This window comes from Lycium ferocissimum, unplaced genomic scaffold (assembly GCF_029784015.1).
Source record: "Lycium ferocissimum isolate CSIRO_LF1 unplaced genomic scaffold, AGI_CSIRO_Lferr_CH_V1 ctg9964, whole genome shotgun sequence".
Lineage (NCBI taxonomy): Eukaryota > Viridiplantae > Streptophyta > Magnoliopsida > Solanales > Solanaceae > Lycium > Lycium ferocissimum.
Window position 1 is genome coordinate 1 of NW_026727965.1, and position 14,150 is coordinate 14,150.

Consider the following 14,150-nt stretch of genomic DNA (forward strand, 5'->3'; position numbering starts at 1 on the left):
TCAACATTCACGTGGCATCAATCTCGGCCAGCCATGGCCGAGAGCCTCTCACTCTATCTCTAAGGTTTCTCAGTTTGTGAAGATAGCACGACTTCCTTAGTCATCAATTTCCTTTATATGCCACACATGATGGTGACACATGTCCAACCTTGACACGTGTCCCATTATCCTCCATGAACCAATCCCGTTCGGCCATATGTTGTGGGGCCCACTTTGTGGTCTAATTAGGCTAATTAATCATTAATCCCCACTTAATAATTTAATCATGGTTAATTAATCCCTAATCTCCATTAAAATTCTCTACACTAATGGAAATTGTAAACAAGTCGTGCCATATTAATATCGGGGATTAAAAGTCCTTGTCGCATATCCAAAAATAATCTTGTCCTCGGACTCATGTCTATTAGCTTACGAATAATCTGTCGTATAAAAATACGGGATATAACACAAGCAAGGGTACGCCAACAATATCATGAAAAGGCTACATAAGCCATATAGAGTACTATCATTGTATCAAACATCAACAAGTAAGGTTCCACAAAATCATAAACAAGATATATCAATAGTCTCCAATATCTACTACCCCCATGCGACATCAAGCCAACAACAATTGAACAAATCAAGTCACAACACAATGGGGTGGCTAGCCCCAATCAGACAACACGGCCCAACCTAAGACGATATCCAACCCAACTTAATACTCGAAGGTTTACATGCTTTCTCCGACAATATTATCTAAATATATGCTGCTCTAAATGAAGTCTCACCATAGGTAAACCGTAACCTACCTGGAAGGCCGAACAATAATAACACCAACAATCACTCCTTAGCCTTTCCTTCGAGCCTTAAGATCAAGAAAGTCGAAGCATATTCGAATCAAGGATTTAGAATCAAGAAGGATCATCAAACAAACCCTACTTCTATTCAAGACCCAAATCCCCAACCTATGAAATAGGGTTTATGAACTAGAAGGGTGAAATTAGAAATCTAAGGGTCCCAACATGAAATTAAATCTCTAGTTGATCAATCCCCATCAATAGCAAGCTACAATAACACACAAATTCAGATTTTAGGCAAAACCCCCAAATTAGGATATAAACCCTAACCTTAAATTCACCAATTAAGCCATACATATCAGAAGATTCAAGTTACAGTAGCTAATACCCATCAAATATCATGCTAACCCATGCTAAATCTATTACATCCCGTTCTTTTTATGTGTGATTTGTCATAAGTTAACCAACATAAGATCGAAGGACAAGACTATTTGAGGTTATAAGTATTTATGCTATGTTTAAAAAGTGATAAGTAAGTGTTGTGAAGGTTAGAGGTTAAAAAAATCGAAGAGGATAAGTTTCATCAATGTAATACCCTGGGATTTCAAGCTATGTTTTGAGCTTGTCAACATATGAAGTAGACCCGAGCCTCGAATAATTTTGGTTATATTCAAGTATGCAAATAAAGAGCTCGTGGTATAAGGAGATGAAGTCCTGGAATAATTTCAAACTTAAAAGTGTGATGACGGTGATTGGGAAAAATTAAAATTTGATGAAATATATTTTTTGCATATCACAATATTTGTGAAATGTTTCTACATGACTTGTCTTAATTTTATGCGACTAAATGGTATTTTAACTAAGTAGATAATTAAAATGGTTAGGTAGATAAGTGCTTAGGTGGATGAGCTTCTACGTGGCTGCATGTAAGGAAACAATATATGACTATCATCCTACATATATTATTTAAGTGCATGTAAGGATGAAGTGTCATGTTTTTGGAAGTGTGGGATAAGGGGGTGGTCCCCATAGTTTGTAAAGGAAATTATATACTACCCTTTCATAAATCATTTCTCAATTGTGAGAAAGACTTCAGATTCCATATATCTTCTTGAAAGGATAATAACGTAGAATTATTTAAAGAAAGAGATCAAGTCTTTTAGCTGAACCGCGGAGGAAAAGTACAAGGAACGACATAGAGGTTATACCCACGTTGGTAATCTCCGGGTAATAGCAAATCAGTGGTTTCTTCGAAGTGAAGTACGAAGGAAGAAGAATAGTTCTTGGAATATAAGGTAATAATTCTCCTATTTTATATATATTATATATTTATGTTCGTCCAGGTCATAGCTAAATTGTGGGATGAGAAATACGAAATTAATAGCGGGAAATCGTATTTTGATGTTATTGTTGGCTTATGGGCAGTTTGGTGGCTGTTTTGGAACTTGTTATTGTTGTGTTGTTTAGATAGTTTCCTTGTATATGGAAATTATTTTATTTTGTTATTGTGATGTGTTGATGTACTTCATGAATTTGGAGGAAGGAAGTATATACAGATATCGTTACGTGCGTATATTGGACGGGTTCTTGTATATCTTTGTGTTGTTGGTAATTTGAGTTTAAGGAAGGTTTGAAGAGGTTGTGGTTGCATTTGTTAGTCTTGTTAGTTGTATTGTGATGGTCGTGAAATAGGGGAAATGCTATCCGTTTCATTTTAGAACCGAATTATTTCTTGATATAACGTGGTATACTAGCGTCGCCTAAGTATATACATGTATAGCTATGTTATAGGGTTGGCGTAATAGTTACGGCGAGTTTGTTGTTGGATCTTATTGAAGACTCGAGGTATGTTAAGGTTATCCTTCTTTCATTCTGGCATCACCCATGATAGAACGAAACGTAAGCAAATGTTGCTCCATAATGATTCTACTCTTAGAACATTAGAGAAGCTTACTCTTTGACATTCTTATGACTGAGCTTCCAAGCATATTGTTCCTTGAGTTCCTAAGTCCCAAAGGGGCATGTACGAGGTTTCACATTTTGATACATTTCTTGATTAATTCCAAGTCCCGAAGGGGGCGTATGATTGTGATGACTCGAGAGTCACCGAAGGGAGTTCCGAATTTTATAAGCCTTGTCATGCATTATACATATATACATATTTATATACTTATGCATCATGATATTATAGGGCATGGGAAGGGCTATGGCATTTTATACGCAAACCACCTGATCAGCTAGTATATGATTATTATGATGCCCGAAGGGGCCGATATGATATGATGCTCAATGGAGCAAATAGTTAAAGGCATATATATACATATATATATGATATTCATGCACTGTATTGCATTTGCATTGCGTTCATTGTATTCAGAAAAGTCGTATGCCCTATGGACGGACTATGATACATATAGGCGCACAGTCATTTAGATATGGTTATGCATACGACAGTCGTACAGGGATATATACGCTAGATTCTCATTAGTACAGAAATTTATAGATACATAAAGATGCATACGATCGTGCGTAAGAGGTTATAGTATCACACAGGTTTCAGTCCTCATTGGTAAGGCAAAGGTTCATAGGTTGATTCTTATCCCTCTTATTCTACAGTATGATATTGTTATTATTATGTTTCATTCCGCCTTACATACTTGGTACATTATTTCGTACTCACGTCCCTTTGCTTGGGGATGCTTCGTTCATGCCCACAGGTTCAGACAGGTAGATAGGGGGATTGCACCGATGAGGTTTGCTGAGTATCAGCTTGGATTGGTGAGCTCCACCTCTTTCTGGAGCATTGCGGAGTCAGTATGTTGTATATGTATTTCAAGTTGTGGGTACGCTCGGGTCCGTTCAAACTTATATATATATATATATATATATATATATATATATATATATATATATATTATTATGTATTCTTAGAGGCTTTGCGGAGAGTCACGTGCACACAGTGAGTCATATCATGTCAGTCGTAATGCTGGCCACGTAGGCCCTTTTTACTTATACATGTGTATGCCTTTGGGCTGTTAGTTATAGAAACGTACATTGGCCTAGATGGCCGTTGTTTGTTATATATAATATCATCATGTTCACAGGTTGGCTTTGTCGGCCTTATTTGTCTTTCGGGACATAGATGATACGAGCCATAGTTTGGTTCGCTCGGCCCTAAGTAGGTGTCGGGTGCCAATCACTCCTCACCAAGGTTGGGGTGTGACAAAATCCACCAGATAAACTAGTTTTTATCATCACAAGATGATTAGAGAAGAAACCCATAAAACCCCTTCTTGCTCTTACCATTTAAGAGAAATCTAGGTATGGATTATTGATTAGGAAAAGCTAATGAATGATTTAGAGACAAGTTAATTAACTTAGAGAAGAAATCAGTGGAAACCCTCCAAAAATCACCTCCTTAAGCCTCAAGAACGAGTATAGGAATGACTTAATGTCTAAGGGTTTTAACACATTAAAAAGGCCTCATACTCAGCTAATACCGCTTATGGGGCAGCGATCCGACTTCAGCGTCCAATCAGACCCCCACGATGGTCCACTCACAATTGTCATTAGCCGCTTCAGCGGCCAGGCAACCGCCAGTGGCACTGGTGCCGCAATAGTAGGAACCAGAACCAGATTCCTCATAATAAACACAATCTCAAACCCGAGATCCCGACTCATACCCGAGGCCATCTGTGTCACGACCCAAACCGGTGGGCCATGACTAGTGCTCGAGTTGGACACTCGTATACGAACCTATTAGAGATAATCAGATTGATACTAAGGACAATATGGAAATCTGTAAATGCATGTTTTAGACGCATAATACCATATTTCAGAGTAAACCTGTTTCCTGAGGAGTCATAGTAACCAAACATTACAAAATACACAAGCCGACAAGGCTGCCACTATACATGGGAACATCCAAAACGAACTACATTTGTGTAGCTGACTAAACCGTATATACCGCCCACACATGTCTACAGACCTCAGAGAATATGACAAAGTCTATGTAAAAAAAGATCTGTACCAAAACAGCTCAAGCTCGGACAATGGAGCACTCCAGCGACTAGGCGTAAATCTAAGCCGGAGGATAACAAGGCGAGCATCCGTACCGCGGGGTACGAAACGCCCAGAAGAAAGAGGTCAGTACGAATAATGTACTGAGCATGTAAGGCATAAAATCAACATATACATAAAATCCTGGAAAACATTTGAGACATGTCAATGAATGGGAAAATTAAATGCATCAGTACTGCTATATCAAAGAAACACATATATCCATAGAAATATCACAACAAAGGCCACAGCGTCACCCTCTGTCAACTGTGCCATACACATACACACCACAACAAAGGCCACAACGTCACCCCCTGTGAACTATGCCATACATATACACATCATAACAAAGGCCACAGCGTCACCGCCTGTCAACTGTGCGATACATATATACATCACAACAAAGGCCACACCGTCACCCTCTGTCAACTGTGCCATACATATACACATCACAACAAAGGCCACAACGTCACCCCCTGTCAACTGTGCCATATATACACACAACAAAGCTCACAGCATCACCCCCTGTGAACTGTGCCTTATATATATACAACAAAGGTCACACCGTCACCCCCTGTCAACTGTGCCTCATATATACATGAAGAATGAAAATGAGTGTAGTGTATAATCAAAATGAAATAATAGAACTCTGTAATATCACAAAACAGCCATATACATATAATATACTCATTACATGCATAGGAGTTCAAGTAAAAACCATCTCTCTATCCCACCTTGAAGGAACAATTTATAAGGTGAGATCAACAACAATGAAATAAATCGAGAAAATCATAAAATAGCTTCACATTTTCACATCATCGTTCAAATCATATTTGAAACCTTTAAACATAAAATCATCCTTAACGTAATCCTCACAAAAACATTCTCATTTTTAACATCATAAGAAGCCTTTGAAATCAAGGAGGTTATGGAAATACTTATGGAATCATACCACAGGAATCATGCCTTTGAAAGAAAAGGAACGAGCCTTAACATACCTGTTCGACTTCCTACTAGTTACGCTTATCCGTTCGAGATCGTAAATCTACATTCGAGAGCATTTGCACTAACGTTAGACTCATCACCGTACACTTGTCCTATGTTTTCAAATTAAACTATTTTATATCCTGCCAGAAATCGGGCAGCATCTCCCCTATTTATATGCCTAGCTCGAAACATTCGTCCTCGAATGTTATACTCTTAGGGATTTCTATGAAAATTTTGATAAATTCTTCCTGTAATTGCACCACTACTGTCCTGTCACAACAACCCAGAAGTTATTTTAAAAAAAAACACCTTACGTAATAGGAGGCGCCGATGGCGACGCATGTCTTTTGGGAGTGGGAATAATTGCGGGTATCTGGATTTCATTTCCTCCTCAGCTTCCCAAGTTGTCTCTTCTGTATTATTATTACCCCACAGGAATTTGACAAAAGCGATATCCTTTGTACGTAACCACCTGACTTGGCTATCAAGTATAGCTATGGGGCTCTCCTCGTAAGACAACTCCTCTATAATTTGGAAGACGTCATGGGTGGAATAAGGGGGTCAGCCCGCATTTACAAAGCATCGATACATGAAATACTGGATGTACCGCTTCCAACTCAGATGGTAGGTCCAACTCATAGGCAACCTTGCCTACCTTATGAACAATCCCATAAGGCCCAATGTATCTCTATCAACGAGCTTCTCCCTTTTGCCAAATCTCATCACAAACTTCATGGGTGATACTTTAGAATACCCAAGACAACCAACCTAAAACTCTAAGTCTCGACGTCGATTATCTGCATACGCCTTTTGTCGACTCTGGGCTGCCAATAATTGCTCCTGAATAAGCTTCACCGTATCAACCGCTTGCTGAATAAAGTCTGGACCTATCAACTTCGTCTTACCAACATCAAACCAACCGATAGATGACATGCACTTCCTTCCATACAAGGCCTCGTACGGTGCCATCCGAATACTAGAATGGTAGCTATTATTATAAGCAAACTCAATAAGTGGTAAATGATCATCCCAGCTACCTCTGAAGTCAATAATATAGGCTCGCAACATATCTTCTAGCGTGCCGTCCGAATAGTACGCTCGCCCGTCCATCCTCCGAGGGTGAAATGCCGTGCCGAGACTCACCGTGTCCCCAATCCCTTCTGGAACAATCTCCAGAAGTTGACTGTAAAATGAGCTCATCTGTCTGAAATAATGGCTACGGGAACCCCATGAAGTCTCACTATCTCCCTGATGTAAAACCTTTCATAGTCTTCAGCTAAATAAGTAGCCCTGACTGGGAGAAAATGGATTGATTTTGTCAGCCTATCTACAATGACCCATATAGAGTCATACTTCCGCTGAGTGCGAGGTAAACCAGTAATAAAGTAGATATTAATCACTTCCTATTTCTAAGTTGGGATCTCTATCTCCTGCAATAGTCCACCAGGCTTCTGATGCTCTACCTTAACCTGTTATCAATTCGGGCACTGAGCGGCAAATTCCGCTATGTCCCTTTTCATGCCATCCCACCAATATAAGCATCTGAGGTCATGATCCATCTTCGTTGACCCCGGTTGAACAGGGTAATGGGCATAATGTGCTATCTTCCATAACCTATCGTCGTAGTCCAGCAACATCAGGCACGCACAATCTGCCTCTATACCGTAGCACTCCGTCAGATGTAACCTCGAATAGGGTCTTCTCCTTTTTAAAAGCCGTTTCCCTATACTGTTCCAGAACAGGGTCTTCGTACTGGCGTTTCTTTACCTCTTCTACAATAGAGGACGCATCAACTTCTCGAACAAAAACTCCACTATCTCCAGAATCAGCCAAACGGACCCCAAGGCTAGCTAGCTAATAAATCTCACGAACTGTTTCCATCCTTTTCGCACATCCGTCCAGCTGCCCATAGATTTGCGACTAAGAGCATCTGCTACAACATTTGCTTTCCCCGGATGGTATAGAATGTCAACATCATAATCCTTTAATAACTCTAGCCACCGTCTCTGTCGTAAATTCAGCTCTTTCTGCTGAAGGATATATTGGAGACTCTTGTAATCCATATAGATATCAACATGAACGCTATATAAATAATGTATCCATATCTTCAAGGCATGTATCACTGCCGCCAACTCGAAATCATGAGTAGGATAATTTTTCTCATGCTTTCTGAGCTGTCTCAAGGCATAGGCTATAACCCTGCCATGCTGCATCAACACACAGCCTAGTCCAACACTTGAAGCATCACAATAGATAACATAGCGGTCTGGTCCCTCAGGGAGAGCTAGAACTGGAGTGGTTGTCAACTTATCTTTCAGCAACTGGAAGCTTTGCTCATAAGCGTTAGTCCACTGAAACTTAGCTGCCTTCTAAGTTAGCCTTGTTAAAGGTTCTACGAATCTCCTGTAATATCCTGCAAGCCCTAAAAAACTACGTACCTCAGTAGGTGTCGTAGTTCTGGGCCAAGTCTTTACCGCCCCAACAATATGCCCCAAGAATGCTACTGAAGTCAACCAGAATTCGCACTTAGAAAATTTAGCATACAACTTCTGGTGCTGGAGTACCCCAAGAACCGTCCTCAAATGGTCTGCATGCTCCTCTTCTGAATGTGAATAAATCAGAATATCATCGACAAATACGATAACGAACGTGTATAGGAATGGTTTGAATACCCGGTTCATCAAATCCATAAACACCGCTGGAGCATTGGTCAGCCCGAAAGACATCACTCTAAACTCGTAATGCCCGTATCGGGTCCTGAATGTTGTCTTCGGGATATCTGCCTCCTTTACCCGCACCTGATGATAACCTGACCGCAAGTCTATCTTCGAAAAACACCTAGCATCCTGCAACTGGTCAAATAGGTCATCAATCCTAGGGAGGGGATACCTGTTCTTTATTGTTACTTTATTCAGCTGCCTATAATCAATACACATCCACAGCGATCCATCTTTTTTCCTCACAAATAGTACCGGTGCTCCCCAAGGTGATGTACTAGGCCTGATGAAGCCTTTTTCCAACAAGTCTCTCAGTTGCTCCTTTAATTCCTTGACTCTCCAGTGCCATCTATAAGGAGGAATAGATATAGGCGAGTATATGGCAATACATCTATAGTGAACTCTATCTCCCGTTCTGGAGGGAGACTTGGAAGCTCATCGGGGAATACATCTGGGAATTCATTAACTACCGGGACTGACTGAAGAGCCGGTACCTCTGCTTTCATATCATGTACTCTAACCAGATGATAAATATAGCCTTTCCTAACCATCTTCCTTTCCTTGAGGTATGAAATAAACTTACCCCTCGGCGATGCTGTATTCCCTCTCCACTTTATAATCGGCTCTCCCGGAAACTGAAACCGAACTATCTTTTCTCTACAATCAACATTAGCATAGCACGAAGCCAGCCAATCCATACCCATGATAACATCAAACTCGGTCATGTCTAACTCTATCAGGTCTACTATGGTATGACGACTATATATGCCCACCGAACAATTTCTATATACTTGCCTAGCTATGACAGAATCTCCTACTGGTGTAGCTACTTCAAATGGTTCTATCAACTCAGGTTCTATTTTGATTTTACTAGCAACAAGGAGGGATATATATGATAAGGTGGAACTTGGATCTATCAATGCATATACGTCCCGAGAGAAAATTGATAATATACCTGTAACCACATTCGGTGACGCCTCCTGATCCTACCTACTAGCAAAAGCATTTATGCGGTTCGAGGGACCGCTAGAACTGAAAGCTCCGCCATGACCTCTACCATAGCCTGCTGGCGTCTGAATACCCTGCTCCATAGGGCGCATGGCTGCAGAAGAAGATGAACCAGCAACCGACCCAGTAGGCTGAGCCATACCACCTGCACCACCTCCATAAGGACAATTTCTCATCACATGGCCCTGACGGCCGCAAGAAAAACAAGCACCTGTAGCCCAACGACATTCCCCAACATGGGGCCTACCACACCGAGAGCACCAAGGCAAAGGTGGCGTCGACATACTCGTACCCCTGCTCACCTGTGAACCTGAAGCACTGGAGCTCGACCGGCCTCTTGAATACCCTGAGCGGTCGAATCCCCTACCCCGGAACCATGAGGGGTGCACTCGCGCCTGGCCGGGGAAGAATATCTAACATCGTCGAGGCCGCCCGCCCCAAAACTCACCGTAACAACCGTTGATCCAGCCCTCTTATGCCGGTCCTCGTCATGATCTCTCATGTGGCACCGACCCCCTGCGTCGATCCTCGCCCCCCCGTGCGTATGCCCTCGCACCCGAGCAATATCCATACGGGTCGAAGAGCCACCGCCATACAACCGTTAATCGATAAAGATCTAGTCCCCTCACATAATAATGCACTCTAACCGATATCGCCTACAATAGTCGGCGCATATCTAACCAACGAATCAAACTCAAGATTATACTTCGTCGAACGCTCCCCGCGATTCTGCCTCAAATGCAAGAATCTATCAACTCTAGCTCGCCTCATCTCTGGCGGCAGGAAGTGGCCCATGAAGGCCTCCACAAACTCATCCCATACTGCTGGAGGAGCACCCTCGCCCCTAGATAACTCCCAAGACTCATACCAATTAACGGCTATATCCCGCAATCGATACGAGGCCAACTCAACAGACTCAGTCTCAGAAGCCTTCATTATCCTTAATGTATGGTGCATCTTCCGAATGAACTCATGTGGATCATCTTCGGGCTTGGACTCGAAAAACTCTAGGGGTTTATAATTTAAGAAGTCACGAACCCTCAAACTATCAGATGTATTCGCATGGTCAACTCCTAGTCCATGCGCGAGCTCGCCCTCGCCACTAACTGTCAAGAATCGAATCGCATCTCTCATGGCCCTATTCTCCGCTCATGGCGTGACGGGGCCTCGGGGCCCGGGCCGGTGGCGCTGCCCCTGAACCGGAGCTGCTGCGGCTCCAAGATCCTCTGGAGGTGGCCATGTAGCAGAGCTCGCTGACTGGAGTACCGTCTCAGGCATCAACTGGGCATGGGCCCTAGTAACTCTTTGAGTCTGACTAGTATCTCCTACTACTGATTTGCCCTTCTGGGCAGCTCGCTTTCTTTAGAGGCACAGCTGAAAGAACCATAATTCATTAGAGGGGATTATCCTGATAACATAGCTCTATCACACGATCTAGAGTAAGAAGGAAAGATAACATCCTAAATGTCCTGTAGCTTCCTGTTTATAAATGTGGTGCACAACACACCGATAAACAAGACTCTACTAGACACGGTCTATAGACAACCCTAGGACGGAACAGCTCTGATACCACTTCTATCACGACCCAACCCGAGGGGCCGTGACTAGTGCCCGGGTTGGACACGTATATGAACTTGTTAGAGATAATCAGACTGATACTAAGGACAGTATGGAAATCTGTAAAATCATGCAGTGGACTCAAATGCCATATATCATAATGGACCTATCTCCTGAGGAGTCACGGTTAACCATACATAACAAAATACACAATCCGACAAGGCTGCCACTATACATGGGAATATCCAAAACCAACTACATTTGTATAACTGACTAAACAATATATTTACAACCCACACATGTCTACAGACCTCTAAGAGTATGACAAAGTTTATGTAAAAAGATCTGTACCAAAACAGCTCAAGCTCCGGGACAATGGAGCTCTCCAAGCAGCTAGGCAGAAATCCTAAGCCGGAGGATAACCAAGCTAATCGTCTATACCTACGGGCGTGAAACGTAGCCCCCGAAGAAAGGGGGTCACATTTAATAGTGTACCGAGTATGTAAGGCATGAAATCAACATATACATAAAATATTGGAAAACATTTGAGACATGTCAATGAATGGGAAAAATAAATGCATCAAGTAAATATATCAAAGAAACGCATATATCCATAGAAATATCACAACATCGTCACCCCGTCAACCCGTTCCATATATATACACACCACAACACCCCGTCACCCCGTGTGTCATACATATACACATCATAACAAATACATATACATATCACAAAGCATCACCCCTGGTCAATCTGTGCCATACATATACATATCACAACAAAGACACACGGCGTCACCTCCTCATCATCAACCGTACATATATACACACAACAAAGGTCACACGTCACAGAGGCCACAACGTCGCCCCCGTCAACTGTACCATATATATATACACACAACAAAGGCATATATACACACAACAAAGGTCACAGTGTCACCCCCTATCAACTGTGCCTTATATATACATGAAGAATGAAAATGAGTGCAGTGCATAACCAAAATGAAATAATAGAACTCTGTAATGTCACTAAATAGCCCTATACATATATTATACTCATGGCGCGCATAGGTGTTCAAATAAAAACTATCGCTCTATCCCACCTTAAAGGAACAATTTATAAGGTGAGATCAACAACAATGAAAGAAATTGAGAAAATCATGAAATAGCTTAACATTTTCACATCATCGTTGAAATCATATTTGAGACCTTTAAGCATAAAATCATCCTCAACGTAATCCTTATAAAAACATTCTCGTTTTTAACATCATAAGAAGCCTTTGAAATCAAGGAGGTTATGGAAACACTTATGGAATCATACCATAGGAATCATGCCTTTGAAAGAAAAAGGACGAGCCTTAACATACCTTTCCGGTCGCCTTAACTCTAACTACTGCACGCTTGTCTTTCCAAGCTCGTCAATCTATATTTAAGAAAATTAATACAACTGTTAGACCGTTATCATACGTACCTTAAGTTTTAAATTAATCCTATTTTAAATTCTTCAAAAATTCGGGCAGCATCTCCCCTGTTTATATGCCTAGCCCGAAATTACAATTCAGTAACCAATAATAACAACAACAAGACCAACATCAACCATGTTATTCTCAATACCAAATACTCCATAAAACCTCCCATATAATATTTATCTACATCTCCACCAATAGTATTATTATGACTATTTAACGGTTCTATCTCCATAAATAAACAAAAATTTACATTAATAATAGGAGATTTATACCTTAATACTGAAAATATTGCTATATCTTCACTTTTTTCACCTTAAACTTGAACCACACGCATCGCTATACGATTCTATACTCGCAACTATACGTTGCCTGGATCGGAATTCGGGAATTATAGCTGATTTAGGCTTAAAATTTGGGTTTGGGAGTTGGGGATCTTCTAGAGAAATTTGAATAATTTGGAAGAGTTTGGGCTGAAAACGAGGGGGAACGCCCCTTTTATATTGGTTCAAATTCGGGTCGGGTACTGTAGTAGTGCTGTAGCAAGCGTTTCTGTTCTGTCAGCCAAACTTGTAGCGTCCATAATTCTCTACTCCGATGTCCTATCAATGAGCAGTTTATTGCATTGGAAACTAGACTCGACGAACTTCATTTTAGGCTTTTGAAACACCTTAAAACACTTGATATGCTAAGAGATATTCCGCCCTCAAGTTGGACCAAAATTTTGACACGAAACTTTACCCATCCTTTCTCCAAGTCTTACTACTCCATTTCTTCCGCTCATTTCCTTATAAAACCTTCCGGTATACCTTATATACATCCTTTACTCCTTAAATATACTTAATAATTCTTGCTCCTTATATTCCAAAGTGGTTTTACTTAACCATAACTTAACGTACTTATGTTTCAAATTTGATAAGTGCTTCTTCAAAGATACGGGGTGTAACAATTACACAACCTAAAGGGCATTCGACTGAACACAAACGTCCCATAAGGACAAGTGAAATTCATCTTCTCTTGATCTTCTAAAGCAATGTTGATCTGATTGTAACCAGAGTACCCATCTAAGAAGCAATAGTATGACCTCCCAGCCAGCCTATCAAGCATCTATTAATGAAAGGCATGGGCAAATGGTCTTTACAAGTAGCTGAACTCAGCTTCCTATAGTTTATGCAAACACGCCAACCAATAACTGTACGAGTGGGGATCAGCTCAGTCTTTGCATTAGGTACCACAGTGATGCCCCCTTTCTTTGGAACATATTGAACAGGACTCACTCACTTGCTATCTGCAATCGGATACACTACCCCAGCATCTAACCACTTTATGATCTCCTTTTTCACGACCTCTTACATGTTTTGGTTCAATCTCCGCTGATGTTCAACACTTGGCTTGCTGTCCTCTTCTAGCTTAATTTTATGCTCACAAATACCAGAAAAAATACCCTGAATGTCTGATATGGTCCAACCAATAGCACGTCTGTACTCGCGTAAAATCTCCACTAATTGCTCAATTTGTTCCTCAGTCAGTAATGCTGAAACAATTACGGGCAGTGTCTTATTCGGACCAAGGAACTCATAC